Source organism: Ictidomys tridecemlineatus, chromosome 3 (assembly GCF_052094955.1).
Source record: "Ictidomys tridecemlineatus isolate mIctTri1 chromosome 3, mIctTri1.hap1, whole genome shotgun sequence".
In the NCBI taxonomy this organism is placed as follows: domain Eukaryota; kingdom Metazoa; phylum Chordata; class Mammalia; order Rodentia; family Sciuridae; genus Ictidomys; species Ictidomys tridecemlineatus.
The window spans coordinates 140,560,536-140,573,978 of record NC_135479.1 but is presented as its reverse complement, the minus strand read 5'-3'; the positions used below and the strand labels follow the sequence as shown (position 1 = coordinate 140,573,978).

Genomic DNA, 13,443 nt, shown 5'->3' with positions numbered 1-13,443 from the left:
ATATTCCTCCAGAAAAACGTTGTTAAGCATCTAGCAACCACTAGATGTCATTCTTACCCTCTGGAGATTCCTTTAGCCTACAGAGCAGAGAAATGTGCACCATCATAGGTTATTTTTTTGGGTCATCACATTTGGAAGTTTACAGTGGCAGGAGAAGGTTAGTCATGCTACTAAGTCTGAATTCTCCCATGTCCTTGGCATGGGGTGAACAAGAACTCTATCATTCTGCCAATGATGTCAGAAATAGAGTTAGCAGAACTGTAGTGAGAGAAGGATTTTCTGGACCATCAGAAGTCTCTGGTGAAATGGACAGTTTTCTCTGGTGCAGATACCTGAGTTCTATTTTCTCATGTTCAGAGGAGAGCTTTGTTCTCAACAGTTATGCCAGGTTCACTGCTCCCCTGCATACTGGGATAAGTTTGACCAACACATGAATTTTCTGCATCCAACCTGGTCTGGTTACCAACTGGGGAATAAAACTGGTCTCCAGAGGAAACATAAATTATAGGACCACATCTATTACAATTTACATTTGAAATGTAAATTTCAGAGGCCCCCAGGTCTTGCAAGCCTTGCAAAGAGCTGATTTGAGATAAAAGGAAAAAGAAGTCACTTTTCAATCCAAGCTACTTGTGGGACATAAATAGCTGGCTATCTTATCTCTCTCTTGCAGTCTACCATGTTGCTTTCCTAACAAGTTCCTCCCTAAAGATTACAGCACAGGGAGGAAAAATAAAATGAGCAAGCCTTCTTTACCTTGAGAATTATTACCCAAGGATTTCAGAACTCTCATTCTTTCAATGTCTGAACTGACTCTAATTTGAGGCCAAAGTGCACTCTGATCTGATAAAGATCCTCTGCATGCTCCTTGATTAGAGTAATTATGGCTCCTGTTTTTTAAAATTCTATATTTTTTAGCTCATGTTTTTGTGCTGAATTCACATCTGATCCTGCACACCTAAATGAATATATTTTTTTAATCAGTCTTTTTTTTTAATTTAACTATAGAGGTTTATACATTGTTTTTGTTCAGTTCTATCTAACATTTTTGCTTTTTTCTTTTATTTTATAAGAAATGGATGCTGGAAAAAGAAGTGGTGATGTCTCTTATACGGCTTCTCCCTGAGATGGGGCACAGTTGAGGACTCCTGTAGGTGTTGGTATTGAGCAGTTCTGGAACTCAGCAGGAAAATGTTCTGGACCTTCTGATCAGTAGTGGTTCTCTGTAACAAAGGAGGTGAATAGCTAAACAGGGAGGGCCCAATGGCAAGGCCAATAATTATACAGAGAATTGGGAAGAAATAAGGGGTCAGACAAGTTTCTGTCCAGGTAGAGGGTAAATAGATGTATTATTTCCACATAGGAAGATTCTCTGATTATAGTCAAGGCAGCCAGAGAAGTGATAGGAAAAAACTAGTGTTAGTTGGAGGCAGGGTCTCTTTGGAAATTTTAACACGAGTGTGATAGGTGGCCACTGTGGCCATGGAGGTATCCCACACTGTGGTTGTCACCTCACGGAGAAGATCTGACAAGAATGTTAGAGGGGAAAGAAAAGCTCCTGATTGGCACAAGAAGATAAAGGAGACAAGAGCAATGCAGGGACCTATGGTTGGAATTAAAATGAAGGCATCAAATTTGGTTAGGATGTGCCTGCCAAGGAAAGGAGTTGGACATTCAATTGTGACTGGGGCATTATTGTCAGGCAGCCAAAAATAAATGAAAATGCTTTGGCCTAGGGTTTCCATCTGGGGTGGTGGGATCCCGTTCTTCAAGGATTCCATTTCTATCTGCCTAAGGTAATCTATTTCCTGCCTCAATCCCACCTCTGAAGAGCTCCTTGACTGCTGTCAGGAAAAAGGGGTGATGACTACTCTTTCTTCTTAAAGATGATGATGGGCATTGGCTGTAACAGTCAGTGAATCCTTTCAGAGGGTCTATCTAGAGGATCTTGATAGAAGCTGGGAGTTCCATGGAGAGTCATATTCCATGAACATCTGAAGCGTAATGGACTTTGGGCATCTTATACATCAGGACAGTCTAGAGGTTCATGATGGCAATTGGTAGGTGACTGCACATGTGTGCATTAGGGAAGGATGATGCTAGGACAACAATAAACAAAGCAAATAATTATTCAAACAATTCACATAAAAGTCATCAGTGTTATCAGCGAGTTTCTTTTTTTTAATATTAGTTAATATTTATTAAGCACCAATGTTTGCACTATTTTAAGTGTTATATATATATGAAAATAAACTCATTTAATTTTCATTAACAGAGTAGTAAAAAAGTAATACTATTTTACAGATTAACTGATTGAATCCTTATAATAAGCTTATTAATTAGGCCTTATTATTATTTCTTTTTTACAAACTAGAGATGATAGAAAAATAGGTATATAAACAGCCAAGTTCATACATCTTGTAAGTGATGGAGCCAAGAACTGAACAACATAGTTCATCGCCACAGTCTGCATCTTAATCGCTCTTAAATCTACGTTATCTATGATAAAATTTCATTATACATGCTTTTAGAATATATGAATTCAATTGTATGCACTGAGAGATGGGGAGAAGAGTCTAAATCGATAGGGCATTTCCATTTTCATTCCAACTCAGTGAGCACTTGCCTTGGAGGGAGGGTGCTATAGGAAATGAGGAAACTATCCTGCTTAGTTCCTGGGACTCCCTGAATACAGATGTTTTGTCAAGCTGGGAGTGATTTCAGCTTTAAAGATTTTGTGGTTAATGTAATAGGGTCCCCCCCATGCAGGCCAAATCTTATCCAACTTTTAACAGTGATGCCTTTCCATGCCGGAGGAGAGTGTGGATTACCCAGGAGGGCAATAAGTTGCTCTCTAAATGAATACCTCCTTAAGGTATTTCCAGCAATTGTTTTGACTGCAACTTTTTTTTTTTTTTTTGTCTTGCTGGCTGACTTTGAAGCCTAACCCCTGTGTAATCAGTAAGGCTGCTGTGCGAGATAATTATAAACTAAAGCAAAAATAAAGTGTCAGGCAATGTAAAAACCAAAAGCTGTGGTGAGTCAAAGGAAGGTAAAAATCACACCTAGGTTGGGGGCTGGGAGTGTGCTGGGAAATCAGAAAAGAAGCTTCATGGTGGAGATGATATTTCAGATGGGCCCTAAAAGACAGGCAGCTGACAGACAAAGCAAGGGAGGGATTTGAGTAGGAACAGAGGCACACAGGGAAGTACAGGGTGGGATCTGAGTAGCCTTGTAGCTGGTATCAGCGAGTTTCTGAAGATGATGAAGATAGTAATTTATTAGAGCTTAAGGTGTGGACTGATGTGTCATTATTTGTGGGTGGAGGCCATTCAAGGCTTTAGAAACTTTAGTAGAGTTGCTAGAAACACATTTAATTTTCATAATGGCAAAGTTGTCCCCGTGAGCTGGGGAATGCCATCTGATTTCTGTAAAGTAGCCTTTTATTGGTATTACCTCTGTGTTAGCTGAAGAATCCATTTAGCTGTGTATTTAAGACTCTCTTGATAAAGTCAGTCAGGGATTTTTTGTGCCACATTACACCTTTTAGTCCTATCTGGGGGATAAATATTAGAACTAGACAATCATATACCAGTGAAAAACAGGTTGAGTTTGCCTATATAGGAGGTTAGGAAATTTTGGAGAAGTTAAATTGACTTAGAACAAACTTTTGATTCAGTCAGTGTTTTTGTAACCCTTTCTTTTTAACCTCCCAGTTTTATTCACTGTGCAATGACTGACACAAGTGTAAATTTCAAGTTACATTAAAAGAGTAGCTGTGAGGTGGATTCAAGATAGTCAACTAGAGGGAGGCTGCCTCTAGAATTTTTTTAATATTACCCTAACCCTTGTCACTCCTTGACCTGGGATTCAATCTATGGAAATACTGTTTCTCTGTGAGGCTACCACCACCCACTGCCCACCACCCAGCTGGGGCCTGGAATTCCAGTGTCAGGGTTCCTGCAGGTTTGGTTACATGCAGCTGCCTCCATCTTGGGACATGGGCCAGGGGTTGGGGGTATATTACAGTTTTGTTTTGTATTCTTAAATTTTTTCTTTTCTTCCTTCTTTTGATTTTTAATTATTTTTTAAAAAATTTTTTTGCTTTGCATATATTTTTCCTCTCACTTATGTTTCCCCTGGATTCTCTTTCTATCTCCTCTCACACTAACACACAACTTGTATTAATTCCTCCTTCACTTTTATTATAAATTTTCACTTCTATCTTCTCTTCTACTCCCTCATAAACATCGCATCCTACACCACTTCTGTTTTCACTTTGTCCATCATTTGACATTGTAAACCCTTTCAGCAAACTTACTGTATATATTGTAGACAATAATTAAGCACATCATTTCTGTTTATTGTGACAAAATTGTAGATGCCTTAATAGGAGATATTCAGTTTAAGATTGTATATTGTTTACACTGAGTGTTGTTAATATTGGCCTACCCCTCAAAGGCAGGTTACTGGAAACCTTCAGGGGCAGTATAAGACTACAGGGTAGAATCTGTACTGCCTCAGATTCATAATGATAAATGGGAAGACACAGAAACAACATGAAAAAACAAGGAAACAAAAAACCCCAAACAAACCATGATGATCCAATAATAGAATCTATTGATAACATCATAGCAGAAATATCAGAGAAAGAGTTTAGAATGTACACAGTTAAACTGCAACATAAAGGATGATGTAAGGTGTGAAAAGACCAACTTCAGGAGGTGAAAGATCACTTCAATAAAGAGGTAGAGATTCTAAAAAGAAATCAAGCAGAAATTCTCAAACTGCAGGAATCAACAAACCAAATAAAAAAAATTCAATGAAAAATATCACCAAAAGACTATACCACTTGGAAGTCAGAACTGTAGGCAATGAAGACAAAATATATAATCTTGAAAATAAAGTTGACCATATAAAGAAGATGGTACAAAATCACGAACAGAACTTCCAACAATTGTGGGATAAAATTAAAAGACAAAACTTAAGATTTATCAGGATAAAAAAAGACACAGAGATATAAACCAAAGGAATACACACTCTTCTCAATGACCATAATATCAGAAGATTTCCCAAGCCTTAATAATGAAATGGAAAATTAATTACAAGAGGCTTACAGGACCCCAAATTTACAAAATTAAAGCTGACACATACCAAGGCACATTATAATGAGAACAACTAACATACAGAATAAGGACAGAATTTTTTTTTATAGTCATTTCTCTCTCTCTCTCTTTTTTTTTAAAGAGAGTGAATTTTTTTAATATTTATTTTTTAGTTTTCGGCGGACACAACTCTTTGTTTGTATGTGGTGCTGAGGATCGAACCTGGGCCGCATGCATGCCAGGCGGGTGCACTACAGCTTGAGCCACATCCCCAGCCCAGGACAGAATTTTAAAGACTGCAAGAGAAAAATATCAAATTACATATAGGGGAAAGCCAATTCAGATTTCAGCTGATTTCTCAACCCAGACCCTCAAAGTTAGGAGGTCCTTGAATAATATATGTCAAGTTCTGAAGGAAAATGGATGCCAACCAAGAATTTTATATCCATCAAAACTAAGCTTCAAATTTGAAGATGAAAAACCTTCCATGATAAACAAAAGTTAAACAAATTCATAACTAGAAAGCCTGCACTACTGAACATTCTCAAGAAAATATTCCATGAGGATGAAATGAAAAAAAAAGTGAAAAAAAGTGAAAAACCAGCAAAAGGAGAGACTACACTAAAGGAATAGTTAATCAAAGGAGAAATTAAGTCAAATTAAAAACTGGAAATAAACCAGAATGACCAGGAATACAAATCACATTTCAATAATAATCTTGAATGTTAATGACCTAAACTCATCAATCAAAAGACATAGACTGGAAAATTAGATTAAAATGCAAGACCCAATAATATGCTGTCTCCAAAAGACTCATCTCATAGGCAAAGACATCCACAGACTGAAAGTGAAAGGATGGGAAAAGTCATATCATTCATATGGATCATGTTTCCATTCTCATATCAGATAAAGTGGACTTTAAACCAAAATTAATCAGAAGGGACAAAGAAGGACATTTTATTCTGCTGAAGGGAATTACACATCAGCAAGACATGACAAAATAAATACTGAATGACAAGTTAATAGCAGAAGAAATCAGAGATGAAATAAAGAAATACTTAGAGGTAAATGAGAACACTGATACAACATATTAAAATCTCTGGGACACTATGAAGGCAGTACTAAGAGGAAAGTTTATTGCATTGAGTTCATTGATTTCTAAGGAATCTCAGTAGACCCTAAGAGTAGATAGGAAAAAGGTCAATTTAAGTTGGTCTTAAATACCTTGCAGGAGAACAGAATAGGAAACAGGTAGTCAGTCACAAGATGAACACTGGCACAAGGCTCTGCTTTCTAGGGACGCTGCTGGTTAGAAATCAATAGCCCTGCTGAGCAGACACAGAACGAACAGGGCTTCACATGTGGTCAGCGCATCCAAAATCAACTTGGAAAAAAAAAAGAAATCAACTTGGGAACTTGTGAGAAGCCTAGCCTTCCCCAATCATTCTAGCCACATTGACCTTTCCATTCTCTGACCTTTCAGAACTCTATCTTTTCATGCATTTTGGCATAACACAGTGGTTCAGAGTGGGGTTTGGAGTCATGCCTGTATTTTAATCCAGGCTCCGCTGCTACTACCTGTATTACTTTGGAAAACTTGTTTAAACCCTCTGTGCCTTAGTTACTTATTCTATACAATGGAAATGATAATGGTATCTACTTCATAGAGTAGTTGGCAGGATTAAATGAGTCAAACATACAGAGAATTTAGAGTAGTAGTGTCTGGTACATTATAAACACATGAACTCCATGTTCATTTATGTACTCCTATCATATAAATAAGTGGTAAATTCCTAAAGGGCAGGAACTGTAACCAAATACTTAGTTATACACATGGTAGCTAAAAAGAATCACACAATCGTGGATTAGATCAATTTAAGTCAGACAAGTAAATATTTGATTATATAATTTGTGGTCTATTTCAGTGACTACCTTTTCGTTTGCCCTTTCACTGCATGTACCAGGGTTGTTTGCCATCAATAGAAAACAACTCTAGCTAATTTAATCAGAAAAAAAGTTTTTAAAGATTTGAAGGGAAGAACTAGGTGCAGAACAGCAAAGGAAAATAACAGCCCCAGAGTCCAGGAGGAAGGAATGAGGGATCATTGCCTGCTCAAATTTCAAAGTCCAGGGAAACAATGCAGGAACTCCAGTTTGATTTATGCACCCACCCCTGAAGAGAGTTATTGAAAAAAAGTAAACCTGTTTCCAGTAAAGTTTTTGGGGATAAAGTTGTTACTAAAGAGTAAAGAGAAGTTTCACTTTGTCTTTTCTCTAGGACATGAGTTGCCTGGGCACCTTGTGAAAGGTGAGTTTTTCTGTTTGGCTCATTCAGTCTTTACCTTTAGTTGTAAGACTTGGGTCCAAAAAGAGTATGATAAATACCAGTGAATATTCACAGGTGTTATTGGGTATCATGTGCCCAATGATATGATGTGATAACGTGGGACATCAGCTCTGCAGTGTTCATTCATTACTATAGTACATTTTTCAAGACCAAGGAATTAAAAATGATATTTGTAAATTCTCCCTCCTCCTGGAAATGGAACTTAATCTTTTTTTCCCATTGAGGGTAGACTGGAATTAATAATTCACAGAGAGAGAGAGACAGGGAGAGAGAGAGAGAGAGGTGTGGGGGAAGAGAGAGAGAGAGAGAGAGAGAGAGAGAGAGAGAGAGAGAGAGAGGGGAAGAGAGAGACCACAGTAAGATAAGGTGTTACGATTAGGGAAAACTGAAATTGGGTAAAGACTACATAAGAACTCAGACTATCTTTGTAAGCTTACTGCAGATCTAAAGTTATTCCAAAATAAGAAGTTTACATACTAAAAAGTATATCTATGGGCTGGGGATGTGGCTCAAGCGGTAGCGTGCTCGCCTGGCCTGCGTGCGGCCCTGGTTCGATCCTCAGCACCACATACCAACAAAGATGTTGTGTCCGCCGAGAACTAAAAAATAAATATTAAAATTCTCTCTCTCTCTCTCTTAAAAAAAAGTATATCTATGCTATAATTAAAACATGTAAAAATATAACTGGAAAAATATATAAAAGAAGGAAAGAAAATACATAGAAATAACTGTGGTTCTGAAATGATAGAATTATGGAGTGATTTTTGTTTTTCCTTCTTAACTGCTTACTGAAATATTAGAAAACCAGTCAATTACTTAAAGAGTTAATTTTGGAGGCTTGTTTTATTTTAAAAAAGAAAGTCTTCCCTTGAAATACAGAGGGAATATGGAAAAGCATATTTGACTCTGGCACGGGGCTTTTCTCATGTGGTCTTATTTGCTATGTTCCCTGCAAGAATGGAATAAATGAATGAATTGTCAGATGGCTGTTTGAATGTCAGGGATTGCCTGTTCCAGTTGGAGGTAGGTAGAGAGATAAAATAACCATTATTTTAAACTAAGCTCTGAAATTTATTCAGATTTTACCAATTTTCCCACTAAAGTCCTTTTCCCGTTTCCAGGGTCCCATCATCCTAGTCTCTTCCGGTCTGTGAGAATTTCTCAGTCTTTCCTTGTTTCTCGTGACCTTGACAGTTTATTAGTCTAGTATTTTGTAGAAAGATCCTCAAGTTGGGTTTGTCTTATGCCTTTCTCATGTTTAGACTGGGGAAAGGGGGCGGGTAATGGGTTTCCTAGAGGCTAGGTAAAATTTTTCCTTGAGAAATAATATATTTCCTATTTATTTATTTATTTATATCAGCAGACTCATCTGTATTTGACATATGCTTTTCCTGCATTTTTTTTCATTTAACATTATGTTACAAGATTTCCCCCATGATCTTTATAACCATCTTTCCCTCCCTTAGCGTTCCATTTTTATTGTTTTGCAGCAGAATACCCAACATAAAACTAATCGCATATATAAAGAAGAACAAGTGCTTAAGTACAAATGAAGACATGATTCTTTTCTTTTAAACAAATAGTTAAACAGAACTAGGAGTTCAATAAATGTCTGGATTCTAGCCCTGAGTGGAGGTGCCTCACCCACACTAATGTCATGATTCTCACTCCCACCCTTAGTAATCAATACATGGAGTCAGGGTGCCAATAACCAAACATGATCACAATGAGCTCCTTTTCAAAAGCCTTCTCCAGCCCTCTACAGATAAGATTTGGCCAGGACAAAATTAACCAGAATTTCTTGAATGTCAATAGTTCATAATAGTTAAGTATTCTACATAATTCTTTTGGCTCTCTGATAACCCTCATTTTCACGGTTGCATATATTTTCAATTATTAATTTTTTATTCTTATAATGATGCAGTAAACATTTCTTGAAACAATGTTCTATATATTCATTATATTATATTATATTATGTTCACAGCCATGGCATAGTGTCCAGCACACAGAAATATCAACAGATGTTTATGTGGGATGGGTGGGTAGATAGATGGGTGAATGAATGAATGGATAGATGCTGGGCTGCAATTGTAGCCCAATGGTATTTTTTCTTTTTGAACAGAATTTTTATACTTGGCCTATGAAGAGATAAAATCTGAGTTAAATGTAGGGAACAGAAGCTTGAGAATTTTCTGGAAATCAAGCATTGGCTTCCCATGAACCACATCTGTTAAACAATAAACAAAGTAAAAATTTTATACTGTGGGCTACTTTCCTATCTGGTTGGAAAACACTTGAACATTTATTTGATCAGCTTGAGCAGTCTCTCACAGGACTTTATCATTCTCCTCTCAGCTTAAATTGTAGACATGAAGTTTTTAAGTCCCTAGAGTGCTCTAGGGTATATATGTGTCATCATATCTCCTGGTTTAGTGCCTGGCAAGGAAAAAAACTGGAAGATTAATAATAAAGGAAGTAAAGAATGAAGAATGCATGTTCCCTGATAAAGACTGTTAGAACTGCTGCAGAAACTGCTACAGAAACTGCTACAGATGAAGTAGCTGAGGAAGGAGGAGATGGGAAAGGGGAACACATTCATCAAAATAGGAGGAAGTAACTCGGGAGGTTGAGGCAGGAGGATCACAAGTTCAAAGCCAGCCTCAGCAACTTAGCAAAGGCCTGTCTCAAAATAAAATATAAATTAAAGGGCTGGGAATGTGGCTCAGTGGTTGAATGTCCCTGGGTTCAATTCCTGATACCAAGATAGATAGATAGATAGATAGATAGATAGATAGATAGATAGATAGATAGATTTGGGAAAAGAACTGTTGCAGTGACAAAAAGAAAAGAAAAAGAAATAAAAGAGCTGAGATCCCAGCAGTGTGGGAGGCTGAGGCAGGAGGATCACAAGTTCAAAGCCAGCCTCAGAAATTTAGTGAAGTTATAAGCAACCTAGTGAGATAATGTCTCTAAATAAAATACAAAAAGAGGGATAGGGATGCAACTCAGTAGTTAAGTGCTCCTGAGATTAATTCCTGTACAAGAAAAAAAAAAAAAAGATCTGAGAGCAGAGGAACTTAAAAGGAAAGCCAAACCAAGAACAATCCTGCTGTCATTCTCTCACAATGTGTTTCAAATCATTCTTGTTTCCATTGCAAGGAAGGGAGGGAAATACATTATAAGAACAGAATGTTTCTAAGTGTTTCTCTCCTTCTTCTCCAGGAATAGTCAAGCCTATCCCTAGAGAAACATGATCACCAGGTGAGCCTACATGGATCTGAGTGGAGGCACCCACTGACTTTGTCTACTACAGTCTCCCATGGATCCCTGATTTGGGGGAAAACAGCTGGGACACATTGAAGGACAGATAATGCAATCAGAGGAAAGATTCCAAGGTCAGTCTACATCATATTTATCTCAAAATGTGGGTGAATGTTCTTCTCTTCAGACTCTTTTGTGGGAAGAAGGCAGATGAACTAATAGTAACACAGTAAATGAAAATTATTACATACATCCCTATGTCTAAGAGGAAAATTGAGAAAATCATTTGACTCTAAGACTTCAGTGACTACACAGGAAAGGAAGGCAGCAGGGAGAGCAAGCTGTGCCTGTTGGGACCTTCATTCTGCCTAAGATCTCAATATGGGTTCTTCTGGCTGAATTGGAAAGGGCTTGTGCTGGGTCTTTGGAAGACTCCCTGAGTTTTTGCAGAAGAAAGTCTGCTGAGGACAGTTGCTTGACAGTGGTTAGTCAGGGTTATTTCTGCAGGTTTATTTCTTGGTAGGAAGGGCACTTGCATGGCAACTTCATCTCATTTCTTCACTTGTTTCCAGCTGAAACAGAGAGTTTCTTATTCATTTGTTTGTTCCATTTATTTGCTTGTTTGTTATTTTACTAGGGAAGATAATGAATACTGAGGTCACATGCAAAGTGCTCTAACAGGAAGTTTGAACAGAGTGTCCAGGGCATTGAAGATGTGCAGAATAGCATGTGGTCATGGAAAGGTGACATACAGTTAAGTCTTTTTATTTATTTATTTTTAAATTTTGATACTGGGGGCTGAACCCAAGGGTGCTTTACCACTGAGCTACAACCCCAGCCCTTTCTAATTTTTTTATTTTGAGATGGGGTCTCACTAAGTTGCTGAGGGCCTAGCTAAGTTGCTAAGGCTGCCTTCAAATTTGCAATCCTCCTGCTTTGACCTCCCAAGTTGCTGGTATCAAAGGTCTGCGCCACTGTGCTCAACTCTGAGTTAATGCTTAAATGAGGAAAAATCAAAGTGTACTTGGAAAAATGTCAAGTTTGGGAAATAAAAGATGAGGTGAGGCAGTTAGAGTGTGACCATATATTGAAGGTTGATTGGTGAGTTTTAGGTGAGTGAACATGACTCCTACAGTGACACTTGCTTTCCTCATCACCGATCCAATCTCCTTATTCCACTATGGAGGGCAATTTGGTGATGTCAGAACTACAAATGCACATACTTTTTATGCTAACTTTTCTACTTTGGAGAATTTATCCTACAAAAAATATTTGCAGCTGTGTGAAATAACTTATAAAGTTTTCCATTGCAACATTGTTTGTATCAGTAAAAGACTGGAAACATTTACAGTGTTTCTGGTCAAATTCCTAGGTCTTTGATCTACTTTGAGTTGATTTTTGTGCAGGGTGAGAGATAAGAGTCTAGTCTCTTTTACATATGGCTATTTAGTTTTCCCCAACACAATTTTTTTGTTTGTTTTGGGACCAGAGATTGAACCCAGAGACTCTTTATTGCTGAGCCCCATCTCTAGCCCTTTTTATTTTTTGAGACAGTTGCTGAGGCTGGTCTTGAACTTGTGATCCTCTCCCTCAGCACCCTGAGTCTGGGATTATAGGTGTGTATCACCACTGGTCAGCACCATTTCTTATGGTATATGTTTTTGGCACCTTTGTCAGGATCAGATGATTACATCTATGTGCATTTGTCTCTGTGTCTTCTATTACATTGGTCTTCATGTCTACTTTGATGCCTATACCATGCTGTTTTTGTTTCTATAGCTCTGTAGTATAATTTGAGATCCGGTTTTGTGATACCTCTGGCATCAGTATTTCTTTGGCCATTTTAGATCTTCTACTCTTCCACACGAATTTTGCGACTGTTTTTTTTTTCCTATTCCTGTAAAGAATGTCTTTTGTATTTCAACTATAATTCACTTTTGGTGATATGGCCATTTTGACAATATTAATCTGCCTATCAGAGACCATGGGAGGTCTTTCCATCTTGTGAAGTCTTCTTCAATTTCTTTCATTTTCAATTTTCATTGGATGGAATTGTTTTAAGGAAGACCAGTAAAGTAGAGGAAGGGAAGGCAGAGAAGGAAAAAGATAGTTCTGGGAATTGAAATTTGTTTATATACATTTATAAATATGTCAAAAGGCACCCCACTATTATGTATAACTATAATGCACTAAAAAAAATAGGTTGCAAAGGAATGTTAATCTATGGGTTCCTGTTAAACAAATTAAGGTGCATTCATACAATGGAAAAAAATGCAACCATAAAAAATGAATAAGGAAACTTCATGTAGATTTGGAAGGCTCTCTTAGATACATGGTTAAAAGAAAAATAGCAAGGTATGAAAATGTAGTTTTCCAATTTTTAAAGAAAGATGACAAATAAGGTGTGTGTGTGTGTGTGTATGTGCGCGCGCGCGCGCGTGCAAAGAAACTCTGGAAGAGTTAAAAAAAATGTAGTAATGGGCTGGGATTGTGGCTCAGAGGTAGAGAGCTTGCCCACCATGTGTGAGGCACTGGGTTCAATCCTCAGCCCAACATAAAATAAAAAATAAAGATATTTTTGTCTACCTATAACTAAAATATAGGGTTTTAAAAAAATATATAGTAAAAGTGGCTATGAAAAGGGGGGGAGGCAAAAACTGCATACAGGGGCTACAGAAATGGGAGGGAGACTTTTCACTATATACCTTTTTGTGGGTATTTAAGCACAC

General features: G+C 37.5%; 1 long non-coding RNA gene across 1 annotated transcript in view; it reads left to right on the top strand.

The window, feature by feature from the left end:
* Window positions 1-7,255: 7,255 nt before the first annotated feature.
* The window catches only part of LOC144376389 (uncharacterized), a 31,491-nt gene continuing 25,303 nt past the window's right edge, over window positions 7,256-13,443 (top strand). The window contains exons 1-2 of the long non-coding RNA XR_013436830.1: window positions 7,256-7,413; window positions 10,676-10,848. This is a non-coding gene — a long non-coding RNA (uncharacterized LOC144376389). The remainder of the gene's footprint in view (window positions 7,414-10,675; window positions 10,849-13,443) is intronic.